The sequence below is a fragment of the Pezoporus flaviventris genome, unplaced genomic scaffold, assembly GCF_033815535.1.
Source record: "Pezoporus flaviventris isolate CSIRO_AGI_PZ_B2104156 unplaced genomic scaffold, CSIRO_AGI_Pfla_v1 ptg000021l, whole genome shotgun sequence".
NCBI lineage: Eukaryota > Metazoa > Chordata > Aves > Psittaciformes > Psittacidae > Pezoporus > Pezoporus flaviventris.
Window position 1 is genome coordinate 6,817,373 of NW_026892569.1, and position 13,715 is coordinate 6,831,087.

General features: G+C 45.3%; 1 long non-coding RNA gene across 1 annotated transcript; it reads left to right on the top strand.

The window, feature by feature from the left end:
* Positions 1 to 2,650: 2,650 nt before the first annotated feature.
* LOC133270725 (uncharacterized) lies at positions 2,651 to 5,614 on the top strand. The gene is made up of 3 exons (XR_009743888.1): positions 2,651 to 5,017; positions 5,108 to 5,184; positions 5,386 to 5,614. It is a non-coding gene; the product is annotated as an uncharacterized LOC133270725 (long non-coding RNA).
* Positions 5,615 to 13,715: the final 8,101 nt, after the last annotated feature.

Below are 13,715 nucleotides of genomic sequence, written 5' to 3' on the forward strand. Positions count from 1 at the left end.
CATCCTGGAGCCCTGTAACCTTTGGAGGACAAGTGATCCATCTCCCTGTGGGAGACTCTTGTGTTTTGCCACTGGTCAACAAAATACTGTCCTCAAGTGAGCAGTTTTACAAGTAGCAAACCCATCCATTGCTTCTGCCTCAGAGCATGGCACTGTTCTGAAACTCAGCATTGTTGTTTGTCACCAGTGGGGTGAGTTGCAGGAGGCAGATACCAAGCAAGAGCATTAATTGTAATGTGGACCTCTAGTTATGTCTCTCTAAAATATGTGCAGGGCTCAGTCAAACAGTGCTACTTTATCTGAGGGAATTGCAGTCTCTGTGACATAAAAACAAACTGCAAAGCCATTGCCTCATCATTCTGCTTCTAGCAGGTCCCGAGTCCAGCTTTTCAGACCAATTTTTCCCTTTTCACAGTGCATTTGTCAGGATTCCCACTCTGGAAAAGAAGATCAGGGAAAATGGGGATTGAGGAGAACAAAAGCTGACCCAAACCTTTGACCTAAACTTAACGTAAGGCCAAATGAAACCTTAGAGGTTTGTAAATGTTCATGAAACTTTTCTACCTCCTGCTCCCCCTCCTTTATCTTCAGTTTCTTTATACTTCCACACTTACTGTTTCTAATTGCAAGTCTAACGTAAAGCCCCACTAAATTAATGGAAAGGCTCTCACTGGTTTTTAGAGGCTATTGATTGAGCCTGCCAGAGAAAGGAGATAACGTCTTTAATGAAAGTGCCTTTAAACTTAAGAGAAAACAAAACCTGAAAAGAGAGAAGGAAAACCAGAGGTCAAAAGCAATTTTCCAGCTAGCAGCACATGTTCTTGATCTGAACCACACCCATGCAATTGATATGGGTATTGTTAACCCAGGAAAAAAATCACTGCACAGAAACAGCGAATCACAGTGAACTGGTTTAATAAGCTATAATGGTTTAATATATATTATATTTGTATATATCATATATATAATAAAATACAAATGTTTAGTAAGCTGTAAACCCATGGCATTTTGCCAGTGTTTACTGTCAGTTTGCACTGTAGAAAAATACAACTGATAATCAGCTGGCATTTGTGACCTGAAGTTTCCATTTATATGTGTGAGATTGAATCTTTCCCTTGTTACCAACACTGCAACAGAAAAATACTCTGCTGCTGATAAAGTGTTTAACTTTCTAGGTGACTTTTGTTAATAGGGGGTAGAAATGTGACTGTTTATAGGGCGTAATATCACCTGAGCTTCCCTGAATGAAGCATTAGATGGTCAGAATAAAAGCATTCTTATCTGAGTTATATTCGGGATTCACAGATGAGGGACTTGTGGAAGGCTGGTGAAACCAGCTCAAGCAGAAATTGAGACAGGGCTTTTCTTGGAAGGCTGTTCTTACACTGTCATTTAGCAGTGACAGCTCCGATGGATTGGTGGTGTCAGTTCAGAGCCTGGTCTCTAAGTGCTGACCTGCCTCAAGCTCCTATTTTGCACGTACAGATTGAGTGTTTTGTGTGTGTGGACTCATATGGCTGCATGTTTTACTTGTGAATACATGCACAGCTTATCTAGAGAATTGTTTCCCAATACTTGTGTAACAGTTCTGATTTTCCCAGTCACTGGGTATATACACACAGAACAGCGTGTGCTCCAGAGGCTGTTACTCAGTCTTGATAGGAAACACAGATGTGGGAAGTGGTCCTAGGAAGGTGCTGCTAATAAGCAGCCACTGGTTGTTCATAATGTTTCTGTAAATGAGCATTATTTTATTATTATTTACATACAAATTTTACACAGAATGGGGTCAATTTTTTGTCGTACACTGTTTTCCATAATTTTCTTTTTTTCTTGTCTTTGTCTTTTTTCCCCTCGTTCCTGCTAGATTTTCTTGCTGAACTCCTCCAGAGTCCTCCCCACTGTCAAGTCTGGACTGTCTGGTCACTGCCAGCAATACGCTCGCTTTCTTGGAGTGCCTGACAACAGTGATGGCACCGCCTCTCTGTGAGACCCTGTGCTGGGGACACTGAAAGGCTTGCTGCCTTCAGAGCATCTGCTGGGTGACTTTGTCTTTGGAGGTTTGGCCAGTTCTCTCCATGCAGTAACCATTGTTCAGCTCCTAAAGAGAAGTACAGCTCTTGACCCAAAGGTGCTGGCTGAGGTCTGTGGACCATTCCAGCAGTGGAGGGAATCCTCTGTCCAGAGAGATCAGGGACAGAAGGAACTGATCCTTTTTGGTTTTTTCACCCTAAGTTGGAATCTGTCTCTTTATAGAAATCATACATGGCACAAATGCCTGGAAATGAAGCAAAATATACCAGACATAAGCTCAGCACATTCTCTGTAGTTCAGTATTCTCTGAAGACTCATTTGTCCCTTTCCTCCTTTAAATATTTCCTCTCTTCTTTCTGGCCTGATCTTGTTATTTGTTTCATCAGCCAGTTGTTATCCAACTCTTGGCGGAATATCAGGGAAATCTTCCTGATCGTGAACTGGAAGGGAACAATGTGAAAGTTGTTCCCGTGAACTTTCTTAAGGGAACAGCGACAGCTTCTTTACTTGAGACAGCTGAAAATGAGATAAGACCAGATACTGTCTTTGCGGAGACAAAGTTTGCGAGAGCTGTGATGTACTTTGTGGACTCAGTTGTGCATCTGATGAAGTTTGTCCTGCTGGGCTTTTCTTTGGTTTTTAACTCCATTAAGGTGTGGTTTCTCCTTCTAAAACTTTCCTCACTGCTGGGATGGTGGTCAAGTAGGCAGGGATGGAGGGATGGTCTGAGCTGCTGCCTGGTGGGAGCTGAGCTCCACGTGTGTGACTCCAAGGAGGTGGGTCTTCTCATTTAGGGGTGGAGATGCCTTTCTGGCTACAGGCAGCCAGATGGTCATTAAAACAAGCAAGCCATATGCTTTCATCTCTCCTGAGTCCACAACTTCCTCAACCCAGATGAGATGGGCTTAGACCCATTCTGGGCCTCAGTAAACTTTCCACTTTCAGCCTTTCGCTGAAGGTTTGACTTTACTCTGGGATTATCCTGACATTCAGCTGCTGTTGGGTTCCTCTCTGCCTCCTCTCCAGCTGAAAGCTTATAGCTGAGCTGTGCAAGTGTGTCCTGACTTCAGAGCAAGCCCAGGAAAAGGCAGACTCCCTTGGCAGGTCTCCGACAAACCTGTTACTACAAATTCACCCCAACCGGCAATTCTGGCAACCACAGAAATCTGCATGAAGTTCATATTAGTTCAACGACAGCTCATGTTGCCAGGAATTCAGTAGCTCCTTCTAACTGTTTGAATCTCAGCTGAAAGATTTAAGTGCATTTGCATGCAGCCTCTCTGAGAAAGGCATGAAGGTAGGTGGGCAAGCATTTCCTTTTCACAAATACCATGGCGCAACTGATTTTTAGAATGTCATCTGACAGGACTGAAGATTATAAGTCCTAATACATAGTTGTCATCTCTGCAAGGTGTAATAGCATCTAGGTTAACTTCCAAAACAGCATAAGACATAGAACATATAGTTTGTATAGTCATCTTCATTTCCACTCACTTGATTCATAAGGTTGTACAAAAATTGCATAAACACAAATATTTATAAAGCCTTTCTTTTTGAAATAGTTTCTAATGCTTCTACTGTATGTATTAAAACACAGCCTGTTCTAAAAGCACTTTCCCTGTAATGCATTCTGTACATTATAACATCTGCAATATCTTCAGCTGCTACAGAGGCTTTGCAGAGCTGAGGATGTTCATGTTGAATAGATTCTGTATTTTTGTTCCTCAGGTTTGTCAAAAGTCTTTTGCTCAAAAAAAACCCAACCCAAAAATCTATGTTGGTCAAATTTGATTTCTTTTTTTCATCTGGAAGTTGAATTTCAGTGTCAAATTTCAGTGGATTTTTAATGAATGGCATTATGCAAATATTAGCAACACTGCTGACATTTTCTGTCCTCTTCCAGCTTCTGATAAGTTAACAAGGATTAATCATTGTCTCACCCCTTCAGCTGGGGGAATGTCATTTAGTCTGGCTGAAGACTGATGAACTAACCCCAGTCCTTGACTAGATCTGGAGCGAGCCATTGGCTTCTACAGCTCCCAACAAATTTCTGCAGTGCAAAGGTAAAAGCATATCCTATGACCTGGTCTGGTACCTGTTCACACACTACCTAGTGATGTACCCTCAGGTTTTGGAGCAAGACTGCCTCTATCCTGCTGGAAAGGGCTTTGCAAAGAGGAAGCAGAACTCCTCCCTGGTGCTATGCAGAACAGGCTGTGGCTTTGCAGGGATGACCATGGGAAGTGGCATCTGTGGGAAGAGATGGCTGCTGCCCAGCCCTGGGAATGGGAGGCATGTCCACAGTGGGAGGCAGCCTCATGGGGGGGTCCTGGTTCTCACCATTGAGCATTGTTCAGAACAAATGAAGATGCTGTATATGAACGTAAAGCTTAATTTGTGGTTTTTACACCCACCGCATTTCTTGGAGTTGACATTTTCTGCAACTTTAGGGCTTTTTATTTCCAGGCTGTGTTACGGGGGGGGGGGGTGCCTCATTCACTTTATAGAAAGCTAAATGCCCATGTTTTTTCATCTACATAATAAAAGAGCATGCAATCAAATTGGCCCACGCTTCAGCCAAAGCAGCTCAGTAATGCTGCTGTAATCCTTTACTCAAAGGTGTACGAACCTGGAAAGCAGTGGGGACACATGTTCAGTTGGTATAATGTAGTGCAACTGCACCATGACATTGCTTGGGTGGATTCTGAGAAATTTGGAGGAATTCCCTGGGGAAATGTGGAGTTGGAAAAAGACCAAACTCAAACCTTGCTTCATCCACTGTTCCCCTTTGTGCCCAACACTGAGAGCAGAGTAACTTACTTTTCAAAAATGGCTTGGACCAGCTGTAACTGAACACCACATGGGCTGTTTCTTCCTCTTGATAGTGCCCAAAATGTTCAGGTCATTTTCCAGATGGGAGAAAGATAGAACTAAAGAGACATAGAAGACAGAGGGAGGAGATTCAAGGCAGCAGGTATTTCGTGTAAGTGCAGTCTCATTCTTTCTAAAATTTCAGCCTTCTGTGATGACTTTATAGATTAAAATAGAAAATATTTTTCTGCTCTCCCAGCAGTACTGAAAAGTTGATTGCTCCTCCTGCTCTGTAGCAGAAGATACTGCATTAAAGTTTGTACAGGACTTTGGCAGGAGGTAGATAGTGCTCACCTCTGACAAGGAGATTAGCATGAGATGGGACAGTCACCCTTTTTCTGGGAATTTCCAGCCAAAGAGAATAGTTGTGTGTTTTAAGTCATTGGCAAGTGGGCTTTAGCATGGATCATTGGCAGGCATGGCATGAGGGCTGTGCAGAAGTGGCAGGATTGTTACCACCTCTTGCTCTGCCATCATCAGGTGTGTGGCTTTGGCACACATCCTGAGTCAAAACCCTGAATTGTGGATTTTGGCACATGAAGCAAGAAAATGAGAGGCAGCTGGGGAAAAAACTGGTAGTTGCCCCAGGGAGGTATTGATGGGCATTTCCCATTGGTTGGAAGTTTCTAGTCTAGTTTCAAGGACACTTTAATTTTCAAATTTCTTTTCTACTGGACATGTACATTTGAAGTCAAGTAGCAGAAATAAAAGCTGGCACAAGAATATATGCTTAGCCGCCTGATTTCTATTGTATACATCAATTATAATAGCATACACTTTGGACTGACAGCATTTTTCAGCAAGAGTACTTTAGAAATATTAATCTCACATTGGCTATTTGTGTTGAATATTGCCTTATTCAGCAGGTGATGTGAGCCAATATTATCATACTTTTATAGACAGCAAAATAGAAAGATTAAGTGACTCACCTCAGGTCAAGCAGTACGTCCAAGAGGAAACCCATTTAAGCCTGGGAATTACTGACTCCATGTGATTGAGAAATGTGGGCAGTATTTCTGAGAAACTAGTATATGTGCACCTATAATAAATTAGAAATTATCCTAATTTAGGATGTTACTCATTCATCAGTATAAGGGACATTTTCGTTGCATTTTATTGTGAAAGCTGTCAGGGCATGGTACTTACAGACAGCAATAGCCAGATCCTGCAGAAATGTCACCATGTTCCTACTTCTGCAAGTCCCATGGACTTCAGTTTCTTAAAGGAGAGATGGATCTTCAGTAAGTGATTGGCCATTTGCCATTAATGGAAAGGGATTAATACAGATGGGACTATTTCCCAAATATGGGGAGAGACTACATGATGAGGAACAGGAGTTGTATGTCTGTGTGTCTCATGCAACAAGTCTGGAGGTCCAGCATCTCTGAAATTGAACACTGCTGGTATAGTAATTTTAGGAATCTAATTATCCCTTAGTTGAGTAAATTTCAGGGAAAAAAAATGTTCACATTGAAAAACTGATTAACAATAGGCCTAATATATTTGTACATGCGGGAAAGGAGAAGCTAAGCCTTTTGTTCCTGGACTTTCTTCTCTTACATTGCATTATGAATACCATTCAAGAAAGTGACCTCTGCAGAATAGGTCTAATTGGTACCTAATTATGTTTCAGCAAAAACGAGCAGGGTCTCAGATTTTTCTTGGCTTGGATGTTTAAAGGCAAATTATAAGTTATGTAATAAAACAACAAAATCATTAAACATTGATTTACATGTTTATTTTGCTATAAGAAATGAAATTTTTATTGGAACGGGATTAAACAGAGGTTTATGCGCTTGTATTCCCCCTATCTTTTTATACACCAATAATACAGCAATATTCATAAATCATACCAGAGTTTTTGAATTTTCTCAGGAGTGACCTAGGCAAGAAACCCTTAACAACTTGCTGAGAGTCTTTGAAATTAAATTCAGCTGCAATATCATCATGACTAATTTATGGCTAGTTTGGTTGCTACAAAGATACATTTAAAGAAGCTTCAGTACATTTGAGGATAAGATAAACGTGGGTTTAGTATCACATAGTTTTCCAGTGGAATGATTTTTTCTATGTTTCATTCCTTTATTTAACATGGCAAACCAGTCTGCTTCTTGAGAGGAAACCTTATATAATGAAATACGTAAATATTAGATATAAAATCAAACCTTGTATAGCTATTAGACTCCATTACCTTTGACATCAGATACCTTTGTGTGTGTGTATATGAACACACGTGCACTCTATACATGTGTATGTATACATATATGTGTTCATGCATGTGGTCTCCACTTTAGAATAGATTTCATAGTAAAATATGGTTAAAGCTGAGACAGACATGATCTCATGCATTTTGAACCATGTTTCTGAAATGCCCAGCATCCCTGAAGCCCATTTTTGACCCACTGCAGCTTTTGAACCTCCTGCTAGGCTCATTATGGCAAATGGAGATTGATGACAAAGTGCAATGTTTTGAAATTATTAAAGGTATTTGGTTTTCCTCTAATTTCTTTTACCACAGGATGAAAAATGATTCTTTTTTTTTCTTTTTTTTCACAGTAATTATATGACTGACTTCTCAAATTTTATGCAGGTGGAAAACTCCCTCTGAACTGTGTGTGTGTTGGGACCTAGCTCATAAGTCTTGCTTTATCCCACTCCAGCTTCATCATCACCTATTTTTTCAGATGTGGATATTCATTCTGTCCTTGCTGGTTAAGACCAGTGAGTCATTTCAGGCAGAAGTTAAGCTAAAATGTTTCTTGGTCTATTTCTTTTTGTGCTTCCTGTGTTCAGGTAAATGGTTTTTCTATTGTTGAACCTTCTAGGATATCGGTTTTCTGTAGGTGACCTTCTCCAGGGCTTCTTGTCCTTACTGCCTTCCTTTGTATCTATACCCAAAAAACTGACTAACAACCAAAGCACTGAGGGCCAGGCCTCCCAAGATCATTTTCCCAGCCACTCTATGTGATGACATCTTGACATTGCACACGATGAAGCAGTTTACAAAAGCCCCTACAACTACCAGAGATCTTCACCATGTCCCAGTCACCCTGTTGTCACATCACTGCCTGTGATTCAGTGGCTCAGTGCTGCAGTCCTGATTCCATGGGTGCCCTCCCAATACCACATGTGCCGGGACTAAGGTGAACATGTTCCTTCCAGAGGAGAGCCATGAAGATGATCAGAGGGCTGGAACACCTCTCCTATGAAGACAGGCTGAGAGAGTTGGGGTTGTTCAGCCTGGAGAAGGCTCTGGAAGACCTTAGAGCAGCTCCCGTGACTCCAGCAGATCCAGGGCTGACAAGAAACCTGGAGAGGGGCTTTGGACAAGGGCCTGTAGGGGCAGGACAAGGGGAATGGCTTTAACCTGCCAGAGGGGAGACTGAGATGAACTCTTAGGCAGAAGTTGGAAGTGCTGAGGCACTGGCACAGGGTGCCCAGAGAAACTGTGGCTGCCCCATCCCTGCCAGTGTTCAAGGCCAGGTTGGATGGGGCTTGGAGCAACCTGGTCTAGGGGAAGGTGTCCCTGCCTGTGGCAGGGGGCTGGAACTGGATAAGCTTTAAGGGCCCTTCCAACACTAAACCAGTCTGGGATTCTGTGATTCTTAGATGTGCTTTGGCCAGAGGTGCACAGGAGGTGGGGGATGTCTCTCCGCCCCTTGGGGTGCACTAGGGTTTGCCTTTCCCAGAGTTCCCACAGGGCCTGGGGACCAGAAATTGTGCAGCTGGAGCCCCTCTTTGCGGGTGAATGTATGTCCTTGAACATTGTACTTCTTTGTAATATATCTTCTCTGTGTGGTTTGTTGTCCTCTATGCATCTCCTGTTACCTGCTTGCATCTCCCTTTGTATTGTCTCCTTTGCCTTTGCACTAAGGTTTCTTTTTAAAGCCCATGAAGATGTGTGGTGGTGCTGCCGAGACCATTGCAGCCCTGTCCCAGGAAAGGGGCGTGATGTTCGCAGTTCAGTATGACTAGTGTTTCCATGCTTCTTATATGTAAATGACCTTGGAACGTGTCACTGTTGGTGAAGTTTCACACACACAAATCAGTAATTGGATTAAAAAGAGCTGAGTTGCCACAGGGCTCGTGTCCAGCCCCTGTGCAGGGTGCAAGGGGCCTGGCACTTCTGTCGTGGTTTAAGCACAGCCAGCAACCCAGAATCACGCAGCCACTCGCTCACTCCCTCCCTTCCTCCCCCCGCTCCCAGAGGTGTGGGGCGGAGAATAAAAAGAATGTAATTCCGACGGGCTGAGATAAGAACAGTTCAGTAACTAAGGTATAACACAAATCACTGCTGCTGCCACCAATAATAATGATAAAGGAAATAACAAGGGAAGAGAATACAACTGCTCACCACCTGCTGACCAATACCCAGCCTGACCTGAGCAGTGACCTAGCCCTTCCGGGTAGCTGCCCGCAGTTTATATACTGGGCATGACATGATGTGTTATGCAATACCCTTTTGGTCAGTTTGGGTCAGGTGTCCTGTCTCTGCTTCCTCCCAGCTTCCCCTTCTCCCTGCAGAGCATGAGCCTCAAAAAGTCCTTGGTCAGAGTAAACATTACTGAGCAACAACTAAAAACATTGGTGTTATCAGCACTGTTCCCAGGCTGAAAGTCAAAACCACAGCACTGCACCAGCTACTAAGAAGGAGAAAAAAGACTGCTACTGCTGAACCCAGGACAACTTCCCAGGTCACCTCAGTGTGAGAAGGAGAGCAAGTTCCAGTCTCTGTGTGTGACTCCTAAAATGTAAACCGAAGGTAACAGCCCATGGCTGGGCAAACATCATCAGTCACTCTCTTGTGGTCTCACCAGGTTGTTTTTCATTGATGTCCCTCAACATGGATGTAAAACTAGATACAGGGACGATTTCTCTTACTACTTTTTGAAAGAGGAAGAAGATGTTGCATCGAACACAGATTTTCATAGACACGTGGTTACTAAAGAAGGAGGACATGAATATTTCATTTTCAGCCAATGGCTGAAGTGTACTGTTTGCTTTGCTCTGTCATATATATAACCTTCTCTGGATGGTCCTGCCTTGGCAGGGGGTTTGGACTAGATCTCCAGAGATCCCTTCCAAACCTTATTATTCTGTCATATGAATAACATGGGCTGTCAGCTGCTGGCATGTACCCCTCCTCTTGTGTGCTCTTAGAATGGGGATGGGTGGCCCAGAAAGACAAACAGATGCACTTAGCTGATGTTCTGAAGTGGATATAGCCATGGCACTGGAAGCAATGCGCACAGGGAGGCTGTGGGAAGGGGTGGCTGCGGGTTTTGTTCTTTGCTCACTATTTGATTTGCGTGGAATCTGGGGGGGCTGTTGGGTACCCTCCTCTGTTGCTGGCTGTGCTGCAGTGCCCAAGAGGAGGGTAAGTACTCTAAAGCTGGGAGCAGCCTGGTTTGATGCCAGGAGTGCTATGGGGGCTGTCTTGCTGCTTACCAGCCTGGGTCATTGAAACCTGTCTTACTGAGTTCTGTGCTCCCAGTGTTACTCCTGGGACCCGGGCTGTCCTGTGGCACCTGCATAGTGAGCACTTGTGGGATGGCCTGCAACCTGCTCTTGTCTTTAGGGTCTTAAGGACAACAAATGATCATAAAACCCTGTGGGAGAACATTGCGCAGAAGAGGATATGGACTTCCCATCTATCCTTCTGAAAACCAGGTCCCCATAATCTAACTGCGAAGTGTCTGTTAACTTTTGGATGTGCTGTGGTGTTGGTAGAAGTGTTTGCAACAGGTTCATGCCCAGGATGTTGGTATGAGGTAAACTGTGGGGCAGAGCGAATGGTGCCCCTATTTCCCACCTTCCCCACGAGTCCACCCTCAACTGACTCTTCCATACATCCATACCTAACCTATTATGTGACCTACAAGTAAAGCCAGACTGTCCATTAGGTAGATATAACTTAGCCGTGACCAGTGGGTAGTTGCCATTGCCACCTACAAGAGAAATGATGTGCTCCTCAGTGGAGCCTGTTCCTTCTTATGTGTCCTTGGGGACAAGGTCAGCATAAGGAGCTAGGAAGCTGCTGTCCTGGAGAGGATCTGAAGGAAAATTGCACATGCATAAGCTCTTGCCACATTGACAACTGTTGATTCTGTCAAGGAAAGGGACATTGAGGACTTACCCAAGGGCTCTAAACCAACATCCTGCCAAGTAGCCTCTTGACCATTGCCACCAGCCTTATCTAGACCCAAGCATAGGGGAGAAACAGTGCCATTACATGTTGGGATCCACTTCTGCTTTAGTGAACTGCAGGCACTGCGAGGGTTAGGTAACAATGTGGGAGCTTTAAATTGGGGATGAGCTTTAAGGTCCCTTCCAACACAAACCATTCTATGAAATCAAAACTGATGCTGATGCTCAGCATTTAATCTGTGCAATTTGTGCCCTCAGGGGACCCTGGTTTATAGCTGAGGTTTCCAGGTGATACCGCAGAAACTTTGGGTTTTTTTCTAAAGCATTCCTCTATGCTTGGGATTTATCCCTAAAAATAATTTATTATTGATAGAAAAAAAAATGCTTCTTGTAGAAAAATATGTTGTAAGGTGGTTGGATTTGTTTATGGGCAGTTGTTTTCAGTATGTGTATTGATCACACAGCTGATACTTGCTTTTACCTGCTCATGTCTCTCTTGATAAAAAAATCATCACTTCTTTTTTATCACCATTCTGTGTAGTCAGAGACTGATTTTGCCAGTCCAGTAATTTCCTGGAGAGCAGGAGGCAGCCTTTTGAAGGAATGCAGGCTCAGGGTTCTGAAGTTTCACCTCTGAGGGGAAAAATGATTTTATTCCTTTCCACTGCAGGCCTGGAGAGGAACTTCATCAGAACCTTCTTACACTTCTCACTGTTCATTTGGTCTTCTACAGCCCCATGCAAGTGCTCCCACCTTTCACTGTGCATGATAATGGCAACTTAGAGATCTGTGGTGTGTGGATTGTTTAGAGATTTGTTTTTGAGAGTAAAAATTGGGATTCTGCCTCCTACTGCTTTGGTACCTCTGTGTATCTCTTGCAAGGCATTTCAAAGTGGAAGGGACAGGTAACATGATGGATGCCCTGCAGGCACTGCCCAGCAGGGTCCAGGTGCCTGGTGCTGCTGGAGGTCTCGTCTCAGGGTGTCTCTGCACTGTGGGCACAGGGGCTGCAGCAGACCCTTCCGCAGTGCCTGTGGGACCGCGTTGTCGGACGGCACTCTTGTGGAGCCTCGCAGCAGCGGCTGGGCTCAGCTGTGGCTGGCGCTTGGGAGTGGGGATGTAGCCCTGCGCTGGAGCTGTGCTGGCTAGAGAGGTTCACCAGGCACGATGCTGATCCCAGGCTGGATCCTCTGCCCTTCACACCGGGGGAGGGGCCGTACACACCCTTCGTGAGCGTTTTTTCTGCTCCAGCCCTTGGAACCGAGACAAAAGGTTTCCAAGGGTGGGTTTGTGTTTCCCTGTTTGAGTTACTGGAGCTGCTGAGGGACAGCTGATGGCTCCTGCCTTACCTCTCACACCTCCATGCTTGCAGATGATGCTGAGGACGGTGAGGACCAGCATGACCTCCTCCACTTCTCCTCCCACCTCACTGTTCCCTGAATGGGGGCTGCCCCTGCATGCCTGGTCACTCTGCATAGGGCTCCCTGGAGCAGTTACCACCAGTGCTCTTCTGTCTCCATACTGATGTTTATGCACACAAACACTTTGCTGTCCTGCTGGTCTTGTAATGGAAAGAAAATCCCCTGCTCCGCTGCTGTTTGCTTTCTTTTCCTGGTGCTTGGCTGTGGTGGCACAGGAGGCTCTGTTGCTCCCCAGCCGTCTCCTGGAGGTGATTCCTCTTTGCATCCATGCCCTGCTCCCAGTGTGATGGGAGACAGACCTCCAGGGAAGGTGCACTGCTGCATTCCCTCCACTGAACATACCTGCTTTTGGCCTGTCTTCTTTCCTGCAGAAACCATCCTGCGCTCTCCTGCTGGCCTGGCCTGAGGCTGGGCTGGCTGAGTGCCTTGGGCAGACCACCACTGCAGCTCAGCCTTCTGAAAGGTGAGGCTTGCTGTGGTGTTTGACCCCGGGCTGCTCTGCTGAATGCCCCTCGTGCAGGTAAGTATCAGTCGGAGTGGGGATGCATTTGATGTTGTATGTGAAGGGTGGGATCCCACAGATGGGCTCTGCTCTGCCTGGGGGACCCCAGTCAGTGACCTGAGTGACCCCACCACGATCTCTTCCAGCAGCACGCCATGGCTCAGCCCCAAGACAGACACGAGTTTAGCACAGGGATTTCTCAGCCTGTTCCTAGTGACCCCCAGGAAAACTGTAGCTGCATTGCAAAACACCAGATGCTCTGTTGTTTCCCTCCCACTGTGGGTTTTCTACTGCCCCAACCTTGGCCAAGGGCAGCCAGCCTGGATGCTCTCCCCACTGTGTTTCAGCAGTCCTGCTGGTCCAAGCCCTCCTGTTTCTATGGAAGGGCTTTCAGGTCAATGAGTCCCCGCTCCTCCATATTTGGGTGCATGTCCTGGTGAGAGATGATTCACTGAACTTGCATCAGGGTGCTCAGCAATGACACAGGCAGCTTTGCTCCAAGTACCAGACCCGGATGTCTCCTGCTCCCAGGCATGGCTGAGGAAGCTTGGGCACAGGTCAAGTGTGCACAGGGGCCTGTGGTCCAGCTGAGCCCAGTGCAGGGCTGCCCAGCAGAGCACTCACCCAGGAGAGCACCCTGGGAGGACATGCACTGCGCTGAGCTCTGCAGCCCATCATGTCGGTGTGTGATGTTCACAGTTCAGTATGATTAGTGTTTCCATGCTTCTTATAGCAGCTCC